The sequence below is a fragment of the Petaurus breviceps genome, unplaced genomic scaffold (assembly GCF_028583685.1).
Source record: "Petaurus breviceps papuanus isolate PSGF00001 unplaced genomic scaffold, PetGlider_PUasm1.0 188, whole genome shotgun sequence".
Classification (NCBI taxonomy): domain Eukaryota; kingdom Metazoa; phylum Chordata; class Mammalia; order Diprotodontia; family Petauridae; genus Petaurus; species Petaurus breviceps.
Genome location: NW_027185804.1, coordinates 818,579 through 836,083, shown reverse-complemented (window position 1 = coordinate 836,083; position 17,505 = coordinate 818,579). Strand labels below are relative to the sequence as shown.

The window sequence follows — 17,505 nt, the reverse complement described above, 5'->3', positions numbered from 1 at the left end:
AGGAAGGAAGGAAGGAAGGAAGGAAGGAAGGAAGGAAGGAAGGAAGGAAGGAAGAAAGGAAGGAAGGAAGGAAGGAAGGAAGGAAGAAAAAAGAAAAAGAGAGAAGGAAAGGAGAATTATTGAAGTATTTTTCAAATGTCTAGAAGAGAATAAAAATAAGGCCATAAATAATCACAGACAAGTAAGACAACCATGAAACTTACATGTTTAATTTATTATATGCCTTTTTAAAAAAAGCAAACTATATATACAATATAGACCCACAGTTTCATATACAACCCTTTTTTCTGTTCTATCAGGTATCTGAAAATGCTTGTTTTATTTGATGCTTGGTAAATTCAGGATTAAAAAAAAGATGAAAGAAAAAATGTTTAAAGAAGAGACCAAAAAAATGTTACAAAGAAGCAGCTACATTCCTAGCAGAAGTGAAACAAGGCCTCAACTATGACTCCTCACAGATGTCTGAAGGGCTTCCAAAATGAGGAGAGCACACAAATGATTTGGGTCCTACTGGAGCAACTGCTGTGAACCAAGTCTAGCTTCAGAACCAAATCTCAAAGCCATGTAATATTTGCACTAAAAAATCACTTTAAATATCATCTAGTCCACTTACCTAGACTTAGGGTCATATTACCTGGATATGAATCCAAGCTCTGCCACTCACTACCTCTATGACTTTGAAGAAATCACTTGACTCTCTGGGCTTCAGCTTACTCATCTACAAAAGTTAAGGGATAGGACTAGATGATCTTTATCTTCCAGCTTGACATCTGTGACCTTTTGACCACCTCCATTTTATAAACAAAGAAGGTCCAAAATCCAAAGTGGTAAAACTAAAACCAGTAAATAATTCGGGTCCAAAATAACCCGATCCAAAAGGCACTGAGTAAATGTCTTTTGTGAGGGACTACACCAAACAGTGGAGATACAAAGACAAAAACAAAATAGCCTTCAAACAGCCGAAGGAGTAGAAGGTGTTGAAGGAAATTGGAGGCACAGTGTCTGGCACATGGCAGGCACTTAATGAATGTTTACTGACTGACTGTGACAACTCGAGTTCTTAACATTTTTGATCTTAAGTATCCCTTAGTGTGTCTGATGAAGCCAATGGACTCCTCAGAATAATGTTTTTAAATGCATAAAATAAAATGCATTGGATTACAAATGAAACCAGTCATATTGAAACACAATTATCAAAATATCTTATGAACAAGGTCATGTTCTTGACGCTAGCTATGTGATCTTGGACAAGTCACTTAACCCCAATTGCTTTGCCTTCCCCCCCTAAGGGGGGAAACAAGTCCATGTTCCCTAGCTTATGAACCCCTGGATTAGGGGGCTCAGGAGATGGCCCATTAGTTGAACCTCAGGTCAAGCTAAGAATTCTGAGAAGCCCAGGTTGGACCTTCCCCCTCTACTGCCTCCTTAACTCTAGTCAAAAACCTGGAACAAGAAGCAGTGGAAAAAAATCAAAGTCACAACTCTAATACCTATAAACATATGGCCCTGACACCAGGCAAAGAATCTCTGAAAACTCAAGTAATGAGTAAGCAATCCATGGGAAGAAACAAAGAAGTAGGAAGAGATGAGACAGACAGGATGGAAAATACTTTTGTCAGAGGTTACCTTGGGCTAGGAAAAAATACATCAGAAACACTCCATGTACTCCAAGGGGTGGAAAAATCTCACTGAAAACACCAGGGAACAAGGTTAACAAGTGGCAATAGCAAAGAGAAATGAGCATTCTAACAACCTAATACCCAGAAGTGGCCTTGCATGTTTAATTATTTTTAAAGGCCTAATGTTAGGGTCAGAAGACCTGAATTCAAATCTCACCTCTGCTACTTACTATCTATGGTGACCTTGGGGAAGTCATTTCACTTCTCTGGCCCTCAGTTTTCTCTTCTGTAAAATGAGAAAGGTCAGGTTAGATCACCTCTAAGGTACTGTACTGCTCTAAAGCTCTGATCTAACAGTCTAATTCTCAAAAGATAACATAGGCAATGAATACACCTGATGGCTGGTGGCTAATGGCCCAGGTAGCAGTTTAAAAAGGAGTCAGAGTTTCAAGATCTTTTTTAATATTCCCTACCCCCAAAAAAGAAAAAATGACAACTGGGGAAGGATCCTGACATCACAGAAAACTAATCACAACAAGAAACAAGTCATTCCCCAACTGATAAACAGCCAAAGGATATGAAAAAGTAGTTTCTAGAGGAAGAAATCCAAGCTATCAATAGCCATATAAAAATGTTCTAAATCACTAATAATTAGAGAAATGCAAATTCAAACTCTGAGACCTCATACCTATCAGATTGGCTAACATGACAAAAAAAGAGGAAATTATTAATACTGGAGGAGCTGTAGAAAAATACTTTGGTAGAAAAACCATTCTGGAAAGCAATTTGGAACTATGCCCCCAAAACCATTAAACTATGACCCTTTGACCCAAAAAATTCCTCTACTAGGTCTATACCTCCAAAGGGATTAAAGTAAGAGAGAAAGAACTTTTATATATAACAGCTCTTTTCATGGTGGCAAAGAATTAGAAACTGAGGGGATGCCCATCAATTAGGGAATGACTAAACAAGTTATGGTATATGAATGTGATGGAATACTATTGCACTGCAAGAAATGATGACAAGGATGGTTTTAGGGGGAAAAAACCTTGGAAGACTTGTATGAACTGATGGAAAGTGAAGTGAGCAGAACCAATACAATAACAACAATATTATAAAGATAACTTTGAAAGATTTAAGAACTCTGATCAATGCAATGACCAAACACAATTTCAAAGGACTCATGATAAAGAATGTTACCTATCTACAGATAGAAAGCTCAGAATGCAGACTAAAGCATATTTTCTTCTCCTTTATTTCTTTACATGGCTAATGTACGAATATTTCACATGATTCACATGATATGTATAATGGATTTGGTTTTTCTTGCCTTCCCATTGTGTTGGGGAAAGGGGGAGAGAGAAGTCAGGACTGAAAATAAAATAAAATTGAATTAAAATAAAAAGAAAGAAAGTTTTTAACAGAATAGAAATTACAAATATACCTATATCTTCAAAGCAGGAGGGAAAGTAAAGTGGAAGAAGGAGGAATACTGGAAAGGAGAAAAGTACTGGGAGAGAGTAGAGAAAGAGTAGCAAGGCAACCCCATACTACAGGATTCCTAACCAGAATGAAAACACAATATTCATTGAAGAGTTGAAATGTCGTGGGTGCTACAAAGGGTCACTACACAAGTTCAGATTCAAGTTTGAGGCTTTCCCATTCAAAGGCATACATTGACTGAGCATACATTGACTATGATAAGCATAGTTCCGTCATGACACCCAGAATTAGAGTTAGCAGCACAAAACCAAGACTCTTAATAGAGAAGTGGGAGCAAAAACAAAAATCCATAATAAACATCTGCTAACAAATTACCCCCGTGACAAGCTGGGGTGATTTTGTATTTTAAGCTATTTAAGTGACTCAGAGGCAGCCTGAAAGGAACACCAGGATATTTTATGCAAAGGGTCATGGGATTTAGAGGGGGAAGGGACCTTTTAGATCATCTAGTCCAACCCTCACATTTTACAGACAAGAAGCCCCAGAGATGGGAAAGAACTTGCCAAGATCACCCAGGTGGCAGGTAGCTCTGAACCCAGTTTCTCTGGATCCAAACCTTATAGGATTGCTACTCTGTCACCCCATTGCACTGAGGCTGTGTCAGACAAGGAAGAAGAGGTGAGTACCTTTAAGTGAAACACCCTCAGGAAGGATTTTCACGCTCTCCCAAAAAGCCTTTGATATGGTACAGAGGAAAGAACACTGTCTGGGAGTAAAGGCCAGGGCTCTTGTCTCAGACTCTATGTCGACCAAGATTGTGGGATCATAGAACTTGAGCTAGGAACTTTAGAGGCCATCTAGTCCAACCCCCTCATTTTTCAAAAGAAGAAACTGAGGTTAAGTTTCTTGTCTAAGATCAAAAGGTATTATCAGAGCCAGGAACTAAGCCCAGGCCTCCTGACCACAAGGAAGGCACTATTTACACTATATTGCACTATCTTTCAGCTGTGTGATCTTAGGCAAATAACATCTCTGTTCTTTCTCAGTTTCCTTGCTCATCAACTAGGCTTGATAATAATAACTGCTTTCTCTATGTCCTGGGTTTGTCATAGGGAGAAAATTACATAGGACATGTGAGCGTGCCGTACCGTGGTAAGGTACTGTCATTCAGTACACAGCTGACCTCCCATGAGGTTGTAAAATACAAGAAGGATGAAGCACAAGGAACAACTAGGTGGCAGAGTAGAGTGTTGGACTTGAAGCTGGGGAGATCTGAGTCCAAATCCTGCCTCCGACACTTAAGAGCTGTCCAACCTTGGACAAGTCACTTAACTTCTAGGGACTGAGTTTTCTCATCTGTAAAAGTTAGGATAATAATAGTAACTATGTCACTGAGTCATTGTGAGGATCAAATGAGATAACATGAACAATGCTTCCAAACCTTTGAAGAACCATCTAAATGCTAGATACTATTATTGAGTTGCTTCCATCCTCCTTACAGATTACACCAACAACATGGTAAATGGTACCCAATGCTGCCATCATAGGTAAGAAAGGATGCACAAGGAAATCATCAATCCAAATACCATATCAATCTCACTCCCAAAGATGGCTTCATGCAGACAAAAGATACCCAGGAAAATCCACAACGCCTTCCTAAACACCGCCCTGAAATATTCAGTGCGTGACTGAGGAGGGGAAAAGACTCAGAGGTGGCGGTTATCGGCCAGTGGTCACAGAGGGGACAAGCGGATCCTCAGTCTCCACACCCAGTGATCTTCAGCAAGCTTCCTGGAAGCCTATGAAGCCTTAATTCAGTCAAAGAAGGCTTCGTCTCCCTGCCCTTCCTGGATGGCCCTTACCTGATCCATTTACCACTAGTGGTTTTCCAAGAACACAAACAGGACTGTTCAAACAGGTTGTCCTTGTTTCCCTGGACTTACTAAAGTACACCACTGTTACTTCCCATCCCTCAATTTCAAGACCAAACTATGTGGACACCTTTCCAAAACTCTCCCTATAACATACTTCATGAACAAATGCTAACATCCTTCAAGAGTGAGACAAGAAAACAAATTCATGATGGTTCCAACCCACCTATTTGTAAATGCTTGTTTGTTATGAATTTAACAATCGACACACGCAAATATTTCAATATATAAAGAACAAGAAGGACTGCATGAGAATTTGTGCACTAAAGTCTGTTTCCTGTAGAATTAGAATATATCTCTGTATAACTTAACAAAGGTAGTAACAAAATTATTCTATTTGTTTCTGTCCCCTTCACTTCCTTTCCTTTTCTTCTGTGCATATTGTAAATGTTGCATGCTTGTGTTGATTGTACATCTCTCACTACCCTCTAACCTCCCAGCCATCCCTTCAAATAGAAGTGCTTCCTGATAATACTGTTAGTCCAGAAAAGCCACAGCACACACTGGACGGATGCGAGAACACACGTCTCATCCTACTCTGTCACTATCGCTCCCCTTCAAACGTGCTGTGGTCCAGCCATATGAGCTTGTTTGTTCTTCCCCAGACACGATGCTTCTATCTCATTTCTATGTCTTTGTGCAGTTTGTCCTCCATCCTCACCTCCATCTCTGATCTTCCCAGATGCTAACTTCCTCCACTATCAAAAAATATGTTGTGCGATACGCATACACACATGTGTATCTATATTTTTTAATTGACTATGAAGGGATTGCTTCTCTTCCCCATTCCCAGTAGAATATAAACTCCTTGTTTTGCTTTTGTCCCAGCACAGTGCCTGCAACATAATGGGTACCTAGGAAATGCTTATTAAATAAATTAATGAATGAACAATCCAAGCTTTATTTTCTCCCCTTTCTGCTTATCATACTTAGATTGCTATTGTCCCTTTTGAAGAGGGCAGACCACTTCCATGTATGTTCTATTGCTCTGCATCTTCCCCATCATTTCTGGTCCTGTTTGGGTACCTTATTTTCCATGAAATATTCACTGATCTACCCAGCCATAAAAGGATCTCCACCTCCTTGGATTCTTCAGTGCATTTTATATGACCCTCTCTTGGGCACTTATCACATTCTAATGTTATATTACTATTCCATTCATATGTGTGCCTGTTTTATCTCACCTACAAGAAAGCTGACTCAGGAAAGACAGAGGCTCTGTCATTCATCTCTGTAGTCCCTATAGTGCCTAGCACAGGGTCTCACATAAAGTATGTACTCAAAAATTATTTGCATTGAATTGAAGACAAAAAAAATTGAAAGACAAAGACAAATACTGAAGAAACAAGGAGAAGAGAGGAACTAAGGCACTGAAGACTTTAAATGAGACAATAGGGGCTATCTAGGCTGTAATGCTATCAAGGTTTCTCCCAGCATCCCTCTGAGTCACTCTAGCACCATATACATTCAATTCCTACATTTGCAATACTGCTCAGAGAACACAATCTCCATGCCAAACAAGCCAGAACTCCATGGTATGAGCTTTAATGCTCTAGTGAGACACATGCCAGTTCAAGAAAGAAACTTCAGTAGCCAGAGAAATCTTTCTTTCAGAAGCCAAGAAGCCATTACATGCATGCCCAAGGCAATGGTCCTGTCTGGCATCTTAGGTACTCTTCAGAAGCCCATAAAAAGTTCTAGAGGACTATCAAGGTGGAACAAAAATCATTGTCGGCACATTAGTGAAATAGAAAGGTCACTGACCCAGAGACTGCTTAATGGAACCTGGGCTCTTGTCGTATCATAAAAGCTACATAGTTAAGATGGAGAAGTGACCCCAATGCCTACTGAAGAGCTCAATCAACCCACTTTGCACAGCATATTCCCTGACTTCTTCAGTCCATCAGCAGAACACACCTGAACTCTATCTTTGGTAATTCCCCCTGACCTTTTCTTCCTCTGGCACTCTCCTCTTGCCTCCTCACTTTCAAGAATATAGTACCTCCTCTCAAGCACGCTGTACCACAAGGCACAGTTTCCAATCCTGGAAATGTCACCTGTAAGTCAAAGGGACACTTTAGAGTATGGTCCTTCCTGATTCTTCCTTGATCTCATAAGCCAAGAATTTCATGAGAGGTTAGCAGCTCCCTTTAGAATGACCATCATAACAATATTTTTTATTTTCTACTCTCAGAGAAGGATCTAATTCTTAATCTTTACACCTTAGTTTAAGTTTAAATTAATATTCATTACTTAGAATCAAAGATGCAGATTAGAAGAGAAATCTTGGAGATCATGCGGCACAAATTCCTCATTTTTCAGATGAGGAAACTGAGGCCCAGGGAGGTGAAGGATCTACCCAACATCATCACAGTATACAGTGCCAGAGCCAGTATTTGAACCACAGTATCTGATTCCAAATTCAGCACCTTTTGCACTGCTCTACACTCTTGGAAAAAGAGTACTGGGAGTAGAAAAGAAAACAGAAATAAAGAACAAAAAGAGGGAATGAATAAGAGAAAGCCAACAATAAAATCCAGAAGGGTATGAAGGAAGATTTTTTTAAATGGGCAGTGGGGGAAGAACTCAGATTATACATCCTCTCTCTTCCAAAGCGCTTATGGAAAAGACTAGCCCTAGGGGAAAACATTTCAGATTCTGATTTCACAGGCTCAAGAAAAACACCAGGGTGTTGCCCTTTCCTTTAAAAAGTTTACACCCAGTTTTGGGGTAGCTGACAGAATACCATCTTACTCTAACACACTGTGTACTCACTCCCCTGCCTTTCTGGGATTGGCGGATTATTCGCTTATGGGCAGCAAGTGCTTTCTAAAAATCCTATGAAAAAAAAACACCATTTCTGTTCTGCACCTGGTTAGACTCCTTTCAACACATTTAAGGAGTCATTTTTCATCTGAGTCATGTCTTTGGGGCTCCCTCCAGTCTATGGTTTACTTTCTCTGCCAACTTCCATTGCAGTTCTAATTCTAGTTGATATATTAAATATATAGCGATACAACACCTACTGTGTTGGGTTTGGGGTTTTGGCTTGCTTAAAAAAAAAATCAAAGATCCAAAGCTGCATCTATGTCTAATTAGATGGGGGAAAAAGGGAAGGGGGAGGAAACTTTCTAACCACCAGGTAAGTGAGAATAAAAGCTGCAGCGCAGTCACAGGATGGTTTACACTTGCCTCAGTGAACTGGAAAAGCTTAGTAAGCCTAAGAGCCAGTCAGCCAGACCACATTTGGAGGCAAGGATTCCAAAACGCCCCCAAACTCCACACTTGCTTGCAGAGGCAGCAATTTCAGAAAAGACAGAATGGCCCTGAGTGGTCAGCCCACCGCTTGTGACTAAATCTTGTTCTCGGGGATTCTGTGCAGCTTCCCTTATACATTTATGAAGCCCCTACTTAAACACTGCTTAATTAAAATTCAAGGCGGGAAAACAAAACAGGCAAATCCTAGAGGGAGAGCACACAGGAAACTGGGACCTCTTAGCAGCAAGACATCCAAAGTAGGCCTGCTTCTTCTTTTCCCTGCATTGTTGTATATACATCTTGACCAATATCCCTGCCTAGCTACTGGCCTCTCCCCTGAAATGATGAAGCTATTTTTAACCAAGTTTACTGTGGGTATTCAGAGCTGCAAGTCAATCATATGGTAAATTAAACCAGAATAGAATCAATTGATCCATAAATGATCAGGTTACAGTGAGCCATATCAGTCTCAGGAAATTATTGTGTTGTCCATATTTAAGCATCAGTGTGTTTTACTGGTTGACACTAAAGCCAGAACTATAGTTTCACTGGACCCTTTGATAAAAAAATATATATATATGTATATATATATATATACACATACACACCCAAAAGGAGAATTTCACCTCCACATATTTACCCACATGTATTCAATCTATCATAGGAACACAAATAAAATATTTAAGTATGTATATCATATTTATATACCCACAAAAATATTTTAAATCACAAGTGATCACAAATTATAGTAGCAGATATGCTTATAAGATAAATATGCCATAAAAATCTCATTTATTTGTAGATCCATAACTAGGAATTTTTGTACCCAGAACAAGTGAGGTAAATAGTAAGTTCACCTTGGGTATAGCTCTCTGGGATACCATGGAATGACAGGTGGGACAGAAAAGGAATCATTCTGAGCTCTTACCTTAGGGCAAAGAAATGATTGTCCACAGGATGGTACTGTGGCACCCTTTAAATTTCACCCACTAGGGTAAAGGCCCAGTTATCCCACCTTAGTTAGGTTCTGGTCATTTGTACCTCCATAATTCAGAAGGTATGTATAATAATGCAAACATGATTTGAGCTAAAGAGAAAGTTATAAAGATATATACGAAATGGTCCCACCCCTTATAGAGCTAGAAGCTTAGTAGGAGAAATGTGAAACATATACAAATATGACACAAAATTACAGGATTAAATATATTCAATGAGGTGTAAGTAAGTACTATGTTAGGATTGAAAGTCAAAAGGTAGCTAGCAGCAAGGGGAGGCAAGGAAAGTTTTAAAAAGGAGGTGTTTTTTGAGTTGCACTTTAAAGGATACATAGGATTTCAAAAGGTAGAAGTGAGTGAGAGGTCCTTGAAGACTTCCCTTTGGGAACAGCATCAGCAAAGGCATAGGGAAAGAAGAAAACAAAGCATGTATGGGGGGGGGGGATGAGCAAGAAGGACACTCAGCTGAAGTACACAGTAAATGACAGGAGATCGTATAAGATGGATCAGTATCAGAGCGTGGAAGGCCTTGAATGCTGAGCAAATAAGTTTGAATTTGTCAACATGTTTAAAAACAAACTCCTCATCTTTCCCTATAAACGTCTTCCTCCCAATTTTCTTATTTCTACTGCTAACACAACCATAAATCTAGTCATTTAAACTCAAAAGGTTAGCTATCTTTAGCTCTTTCCTCTCCTTCACCAGCAACATTAAACCAATTGCCAGGTTGTCTACAAAACCTTTGCATCTCTCTCTTTTCCCTATTCATCCTACTATCACACTGGTTCAGGCCCTCAACTCTGTTCATCTAGATTCTAACATAAACCTAATTAGTCTCCTTGTCTTCAGTCTCTCTCCTTATCTTGTCCATCAAATTCACAGTGCTATCAAAGTAACTTTCCTAATCCACAGACCTAATCATATCACTTGTCCCCTCACAAGCAATAAGTGGATTCATCCCTCTGGCAGAGAGAATAAGACAAATTCTTCTGTCTTTCATTTAAGCCTTCTACAATCTGGGTCCAACCTCCCTTTTCTGGCCTTCTTTTTCCCATTACTTTGCTTGAAGCACTGTACCTTCCATATCTTCTAGCTCCTTCTGGTTTTCCTTCTGCCTTCCCCTGCTATTTACAGTGTCTAACCTCCAAACCTACAAAGTACCTCCCTCCTCATCTGTCTCTTTCAGAATCCTTCCTTTCCTCAAAACTCAACTCAGATACCACTTTCTCAGTGTAGCTTTCCCTGATCCCTCCAGCTAAACATATCCTCTTCTATGTCAAATTTTCCTAGAGTATTTTGTATCTCTCCTTTACCCCATCCCCAGAACTTAGTAGGGACAGCTAGGTGGCACAGAGGATAGAATGCCAGGCCTGGAGTCTTGAAGACCTGAGTTTAAATCTGGCCTCAGACACAAACCATCTGTGTGACCCTGAGCAAGTTGCTTAACCCTGTTTGCCTCAGTTCCCTATCTGTAAAATGAGCTGGAGAAGGAAATGGCAAACCACTCCAGTATCCTTGCCAAGAAAACTCCAAATGGGGTCATGAAGAGTTGGACATGACTGAAAAACAACAAACAACAACAGTACTTAGCATGCTTTATGTAGTGAACAGTGCTTTTTTAAAGCAGAAACCATTTTTTTCACTTTATATTAGTAGCTATAGTTCCTAGTACAGTGGTTTACATACAGTAGGTGCTTAATTAATATTAGTTTCATTGAATTGAACTTTATTGGGTAGGCCATCAAGAACCATTGCAAACATGTGTGTGTGTGTGTGTGTGTGTGTGTGTGTGTGTGTAGTGTACCTAATATTAAAAATGATTAAATTGCTTGGGAGAACAAACTTGGACATTTTTGAAGTAATGATTTACATAAAAATAAATGATGTACTAATTATAAAGCATTTTTATCAGTTCATCAAATTAGGTATCCAGAATCTACACAATACAAGAAAGCATCTTCATTCTGTTAAGAATAGAGACTTCTAGAAATCAACTATTGCCTTAAGATAACATTCATTTTATTGTACTATTCATTTTGCAACAAAGTTCATTAATTGGGCAACTCAGGGATGAAATCTGCATTTTGTTGGTTCAGTCACTTAATGTGAATGCTGCTGAAGGACATGTTTAATGGCATCTGAAGTATTTACTTATGAAAGTGACAGTATTATTGGCTAAAACCAATGCATATTCCTTTACCTACATTGAACTGAAACCTCTAAACTTTAGAAAGTCAAAGTCTGAGCAGTACTAGACTTGGGAGCTTTCTCTTAAAGAGTGGGAATATCAAAAGAAGCCAGACTCCTCAATACTCCTTTGAAAGAACAACCAGAGGGCAGCTAGGTGGCGCAGTGAGTAAAGCGCCAGCCTCAGAGTCAGGAGGACCAGAGTATGCTTCCGGCCTCAGACACTTAACACACACACACATACACAAACACACACACACACACTCACACACAAACTAGCTGTGTAACTTTAGGCAAGTTACTTAACCCCAATTGCCCTCCAAAAGGCAAAAAAAAAAACCACAAGAAAATTAAAATCAACCAAAATAGAAAACTAACAAAGTGAAGAACACCAATTTTTTTTTTTAATACTGTCTGTGGAGCAACGAAATCATCTAAAGTTCCAGAAGCAATGGAAAAATAAAAAGAACCAATGCAAGATAAGTGAGAGATGCCCTCAAATTGATAAATAGCACATTTTAAAAATAAGTAGGATTTGTCAAAGGTCAGAAAATTGTAAGACAAAATAAAAGAGATAGCATGGTACAATAGAAGAAAAATAGGATTTGGAGTCAGAGGAACTGGGTTCAAATCTCAGTTCTACTACTATTTACTATCTGTGTGACCTTAGGCAAATCACATAGCCTCTCTGAACCTCAGTTTCATTTTCTATAAAAAGGGGAAGGGAGGTTGAACTAGATTACCCCCCCCCCCAAATCTAACTCCATGACCCATGTGAAGGGAGTGGGGAACTCAATTTAGAACTTTAAAAATGTGAAAAAGACCAACAGAAAATAACGAAGAGGTCTAGAGGTCTTCAAGCAGAAGTGAATGACCACTTGATTCCTTGTCAAAGATGTAGACAGGATTCACATTTTTTGATAAGAGCTGGAATAGATGATATCAAAATTTCCTTCCAATTTTCAGATTCTCTGATTCCATAAAAATAACCAATATGGAGACTAAAAATTAAAAAAACAATTGAAGCAACTAAAAACAGATTTATTATAGCAGAAAATAAAATCATATGCAATACGGATATACTGGAAATATAGCCCACTCAAAAAAATCATTTTACTTTTTTAAATTTTTAATGAAAAACATTCAGGTACAAAGCTGGAGAATAGATAATGATGCAGCAACTTCATAATTACTGAAATCCAAGAAAAAAAGAAAAAGAAAATAATCTTAATACCCTATTTGAGAGTAGAGTAACACAAAACTTCCCTGAATAAGAAAAAAAATTAAGCAGTAGAATACAAAGAAGAAAAATCCCTGGGCCTCCAGTATTGAAGAACTCAAGATTTAGCTCACCTAAGCACACTATAGTCAAACTTTATATTGACATTATAATTACAAGGAGAAAAAAAAAACCTTTAAGCTGCCAGAACAAATAGAGAAATCTCTCTTACTAAAGAACAGAGAAGAAAATTTCAAGGGAACAAAGAATGAATTAAAGAAATCAGAATACAATAGTAAAAAGCTAAAAAGAAAAAGATAAAAGCAGCTATGTTTAAAATGCTAATATCATCATGGTATTCATGTCTAGGATCAGTCCAACAACATAAGCACCACAACATTTGCAATGAAAAGACAAGTATTGGTCATTATCACATTCTACTCTAAGTTGAGGGATGTTCTTACAGTCTGAAATTTTTACAGCCTAGTGTCTGAAATATTCCTACAAGGGAAGCATAAAGGATCAGGAATTACTGAATATTAGAGCTGGAAAGCACAGAAGATATCATCTGGTGCAGCTCAGTAACTTTACAGATAAAGAAACAAAGGCCTAGAGAAAGGAATTCAATTGCCCAAGGTCACACAATTTAGTGGCACAGCTGTGGCTAACATATAGAAGGTCAGAACTTAGAGGGACCTTTTAATATGAAATATAAAATGTCAGAACTATAATGAGCCTCAGAAATCATCTAGTCTAGTCTTCTCAATTTAGAGAGGAGGATCCATAGAGATAAAGTGGTTTGTCCATGGTCACACAATTCCATCCAGCCCAAAGAAGAAAAGGCAATCTTGCCATTGGAAAAGAAATATAAACGAACAAATGAATGAAACATTTATTAAGCACTTACCAAGTGCAAAATGTTATGCTAATAATATATAATTCTGGCTCCATTTGACATGTATTAAATGGAATAGAAGGGGAAAAAACAAGACCTGATTAAATTCATCATAAAATCTCAAATTAAAACAAAATAAAGTTCCCCACCCATTCCACATGACAGGTGCTCAATAATTATTTATTGAATAAAGGATTTAATATATCATGGCTCTGTTTTATAAAGGGACTAACCAACTAATCCTCAGAAGTTGAATAAAGACATCTGTGTACTCCCAAAAAGCCACAGAGGGCAACAACTAAAAGAGACCCAGCCTGGCATATTTCATATTCTTCCAAAGCCAAAGATGAATAATATATCTGACATTAAGAAAATAGATAGGTTTATGTAATAAAACTTACAGAAATGGCGAGGACAGCATAGGTGAAACGATGGAACAATTTTAGGCTATTAGCAAATGCCTTTTCAAAAGCTGGAAAATACATGGCGCATCATAGTTTTCAATATCTAAGTGAATGTATTGAATCGTTCTCTAAAAGCCTTCCTTCGCATTCATTTCACTCTCCGTGATCCCCCTTTCATTATAAGTGAAGCTTAGCCAATTGCTGATCTGGTCTGCATCTGTGCCATCATCATTAAGTCCCTACACAGGTGGATGGGGTGAAAGGCCAAAGAGCACAACTTTATTAACTCTATCATAAGCCAAGCAGTTAACTACCAAAGATATTAGTCCCTGAACACTTGAGTGATATCACTTAAGGTTCCAGAGGATAGAAACACTCAATGTATGCTGGTTCCCTGCGTTGAGTTAACACAGACTAGACTTATTACTGGAATACCTTACTAGAGCTGTGTGGGCATATATGTTCCACAGCTAAAGATTACAACCTATCCACACCTTAGGTCATGATCTCTGTGAATGGCCATGACCAAAGGCACCAACTTCCTGGTAATAAGCTCTCCACACTTAGCTTCTGCTGGAATAGCTCAGAGACATCTCTGAGTCAAGCTACACTGTCTATGTAATTTAGAAGAACCTATTAGAACATTTACACTCTGCTGGCCTAGTCTTAAAGTTATTTCAAAATTACCACCAACGCAAGGGGAGATATCAGAGGGTTTTAGTGAAAACAATACCACCTAAGAGATGGACCAAAACCTATACCTCTATCATTGTCTTACTTACCACTAAGTCACATGACATTTGAGGGACAAGATGCTAAGACAGTCTCACTCCCCACTGTAGGGAATGTCACCTAGCAGTTATAAGATTAACTGAGCAGGGAGTTTCTTGGCAAAGATACTAGAGTGGTTTACCATTTCCTTCTCCTGCTTATTTTACATATGAGGAAACTGAGGCAAACGAGGTGAAGTGACTTGCCCAGGGTCACACAGCTAGTAAGTACCTGAGGCTGGATTTGAACTCATGAAGATGAGTCTTCCTGACTCCAGGCCTGGCGCTCTATCTACTGTATCACCCACCACCCCCAAATATGATATTAATATGATAGTTTTTTTAAGTATTTGAAGGAATATCTTGTGGAAGAAGAATTAGATTAGTTCCAAAATAAGAGCAGTCAGTTTAAGTTATAGAGAGGTAGATTTTGGATAAGTGTCAGGAAAAGATGTTTAAAAACCAACAAATACATTTCTTAAAGACTTCCTAATAATTGGAGGCATCTAAAAGCAAAATGGATTGTTGATGCAGGGAGTAGATCTCCCCAACCTCCAAACGAAGACCAAACGTACACTTGCCAATTATTGCAAAAAGGATTTCTACAAAGTCATACTGAAGTGCCTTCAAGCTCTAAGAGCCTGCCCATCTGTGATTTTTAGCAAACTGTCGAACAACTTCTATCAAAGATCTAGGTTCCCATTGATTTCACCTTCTCAATTTTTTTTAATGAATCTGTGATTTTTTTTAACATAGTGAAGCCCTGGTGAGGAAACTTCTACCAATACAAATCAACTGTTCTGCAATTTATAATCTTGGAGGGCTGCCTAGGTTCACACTGAACACAGGTCTTCTTGACTCTGTCCCCTTTGCCACAATGCTTCTCTGTCCATTGTTAATAGCACCTCTGAGTTGCAGTATGAAGTTGGTTGAAGTTAATTTATAACCTTTTTCCTTCTTTTTGGTTCATATATTTCCCCAATGATATCCTTATACCACTTCTTGCATGTAGATCACCACTGGAAACTCTGCAGCCTATATGGGACCTCTAGAGGCAATGGAGGTGGATTGGTCATGTGGCAAGGATGAAGGATAACAATGACTAATGCGAAAATGTGTTTATTATGAATGTATGTGTAGAGCCCATATCAGATTGCATGCCTTCTTGGGTATGGAGGGGGGAGGGAGGGGAAAGATAATTTAAAACTTATGGAAGTGAATGTTAAAAACTAAAAATAAATTGAAAAAAGAAAAAAAAGGATGAAGGATAACAGGATGGACATACTGAGTGCTCCACTGGTACCCAGAAAAGTATAAAAAGACTATTATAAGTCCTCCAACACATTGGGTGGGTCCTTTGTGGAGGAGCTAGGCAAGAACTTGGGCAAGAATCTTGTGCATGAAAAAGGCATGAATGTGTTCCAACTCTGACCAGTAATAATAGTTAACATTTATATAATGTTTACTATGTGTCAGGTACCACACTAAGCGCTTTATAATTATTCTAAAACTTGAGCCTCACAACAACCCTGGGAAGAAGAAGTTATTATTATCCCCATTTTACAGACGAGAAAATGGAGGCATGCAGAGATTAAATGATTTGCCCAAGGGTCACATGGCTAGTAAATTTCCCAAGCCAGATTTGAATTCAGGTCTCCCTGACTCCAGGTCCTTTATTTACTGCCCCAGACCAGTAAAAGGAATGTCATATCAATGAGATTCCAGACACACTGATATCTTATCTACTCTGATTCTGTGAACATTAGGGTTATTTAAATACAAGAAATAGACCATAGGACAGTTGGAATCTGAAGGCCAGTTCTATCTCTTACTAGCTGTGTGACTCTTGTCAAGTCACTTGATTTTGTTCCATCTGTTCCCTCAGCTGGATAACAGGGAGGATTAACACCTTTTCTCCTTATCTTACAGGGTAGTTTAATCAAATGATGCCTGAATAACTATCAAGGGCCATATAAATGTAAGCAGTCGTCTCTACCATCTAACAGAATCATAGATCCCTACAGCTAAAAGAGACCTTAGAGATGATAGAATCCAACCCCTGGGTCATACAAATGAGAAAACTGAAAACTTGGGAAATTAAATTTCTTGAACAGTCATGTAGGATGTGAGTTTCAGAGGTAGCATTTGAACCCAGGGATCTTTATGCCATGCTATCTTGTCATTTTTTTTAAGAGCCATGTCGAATGGAGAAAGGCAAAGTGGGAAACTGAGCTCTAAATAGGTATGTAAGCACAAAACGCATGCAAAGGCAGGCAGATTAAAAACAAAAACAAAAATATGGGACCAAAAAGATACAATCTCTTGAAAATAGGATTATTAGAAACATAAGGAATTATAAATACATTGCTGGATTGGATCTCTATAGCTAGTGTCTAACAGAGGCATACGTCAAACAACAAACATTTACTGAGTCCCAAAACTACATGAGATCCTATGCTAGGTATTGTATACAATAAAAAGATAAATAAGGCACCTGCTACCCAACAGCCTAGCATCTATTTGGGGTGACAAGACAAAGTCATGTGAAGAGGTGACGTCACTTACCACAGTTGAGGCATCAATCATCATGATGCTTCCGAGTTTATTTCCTGTCATAGAAAAGTAACTCTAAGGCCTTTCACCACTCTAAGGAAAGAGTACGATGGTGGGCTTGGCCAATGCATGCAAGAGCACACACATGTATACAGTCACAGTTGTGAGCACACAAGGACGTCATACACACACACACACACACACACACACACACACACACACACACACACA

At 38.7% G+C, this 17,505-nt stretch overlaps 2 protein-coding genes across 28 annotated transcripts in view; one reads left to right on the top strand and one right to left on the bottom strand.

The window, feature by feature from the left end:
• CUNH11orf58 (chromosome unknown C11orf58 homolog) overlaps positions 1-17,505 on the top strand; it is a 408,817-nt gene that overhangs the window by 221,973 nt on the left and 169,339 nt on the right. The gene's annotated exons all lie outside the window — the stretch shown is intronic.
• Positions 1-17,505, bottom strand: part of SOX6 (SRY-box transcription factor 6) — a 672,513-nt gene that overhangs the window by 585,511 nt on the left and 69,497 nt on the right. For 2 of the 27 annotated variants that reach the window (XM_069091129.1, XM_069091131.1), the window contains one exon: positions 1,850-1,905. The exons of the other annotated variants lie outside the window; for them this stretch is intronic. The gene's annotated coding sequence lies outside the window, so the exon portion shown is untranslated. The remainder of the gene's footprint in view (positions 1-1,849; positions 1,906-17,505) is intronic. 27 annotated transcript variants of the gene reach the window in all.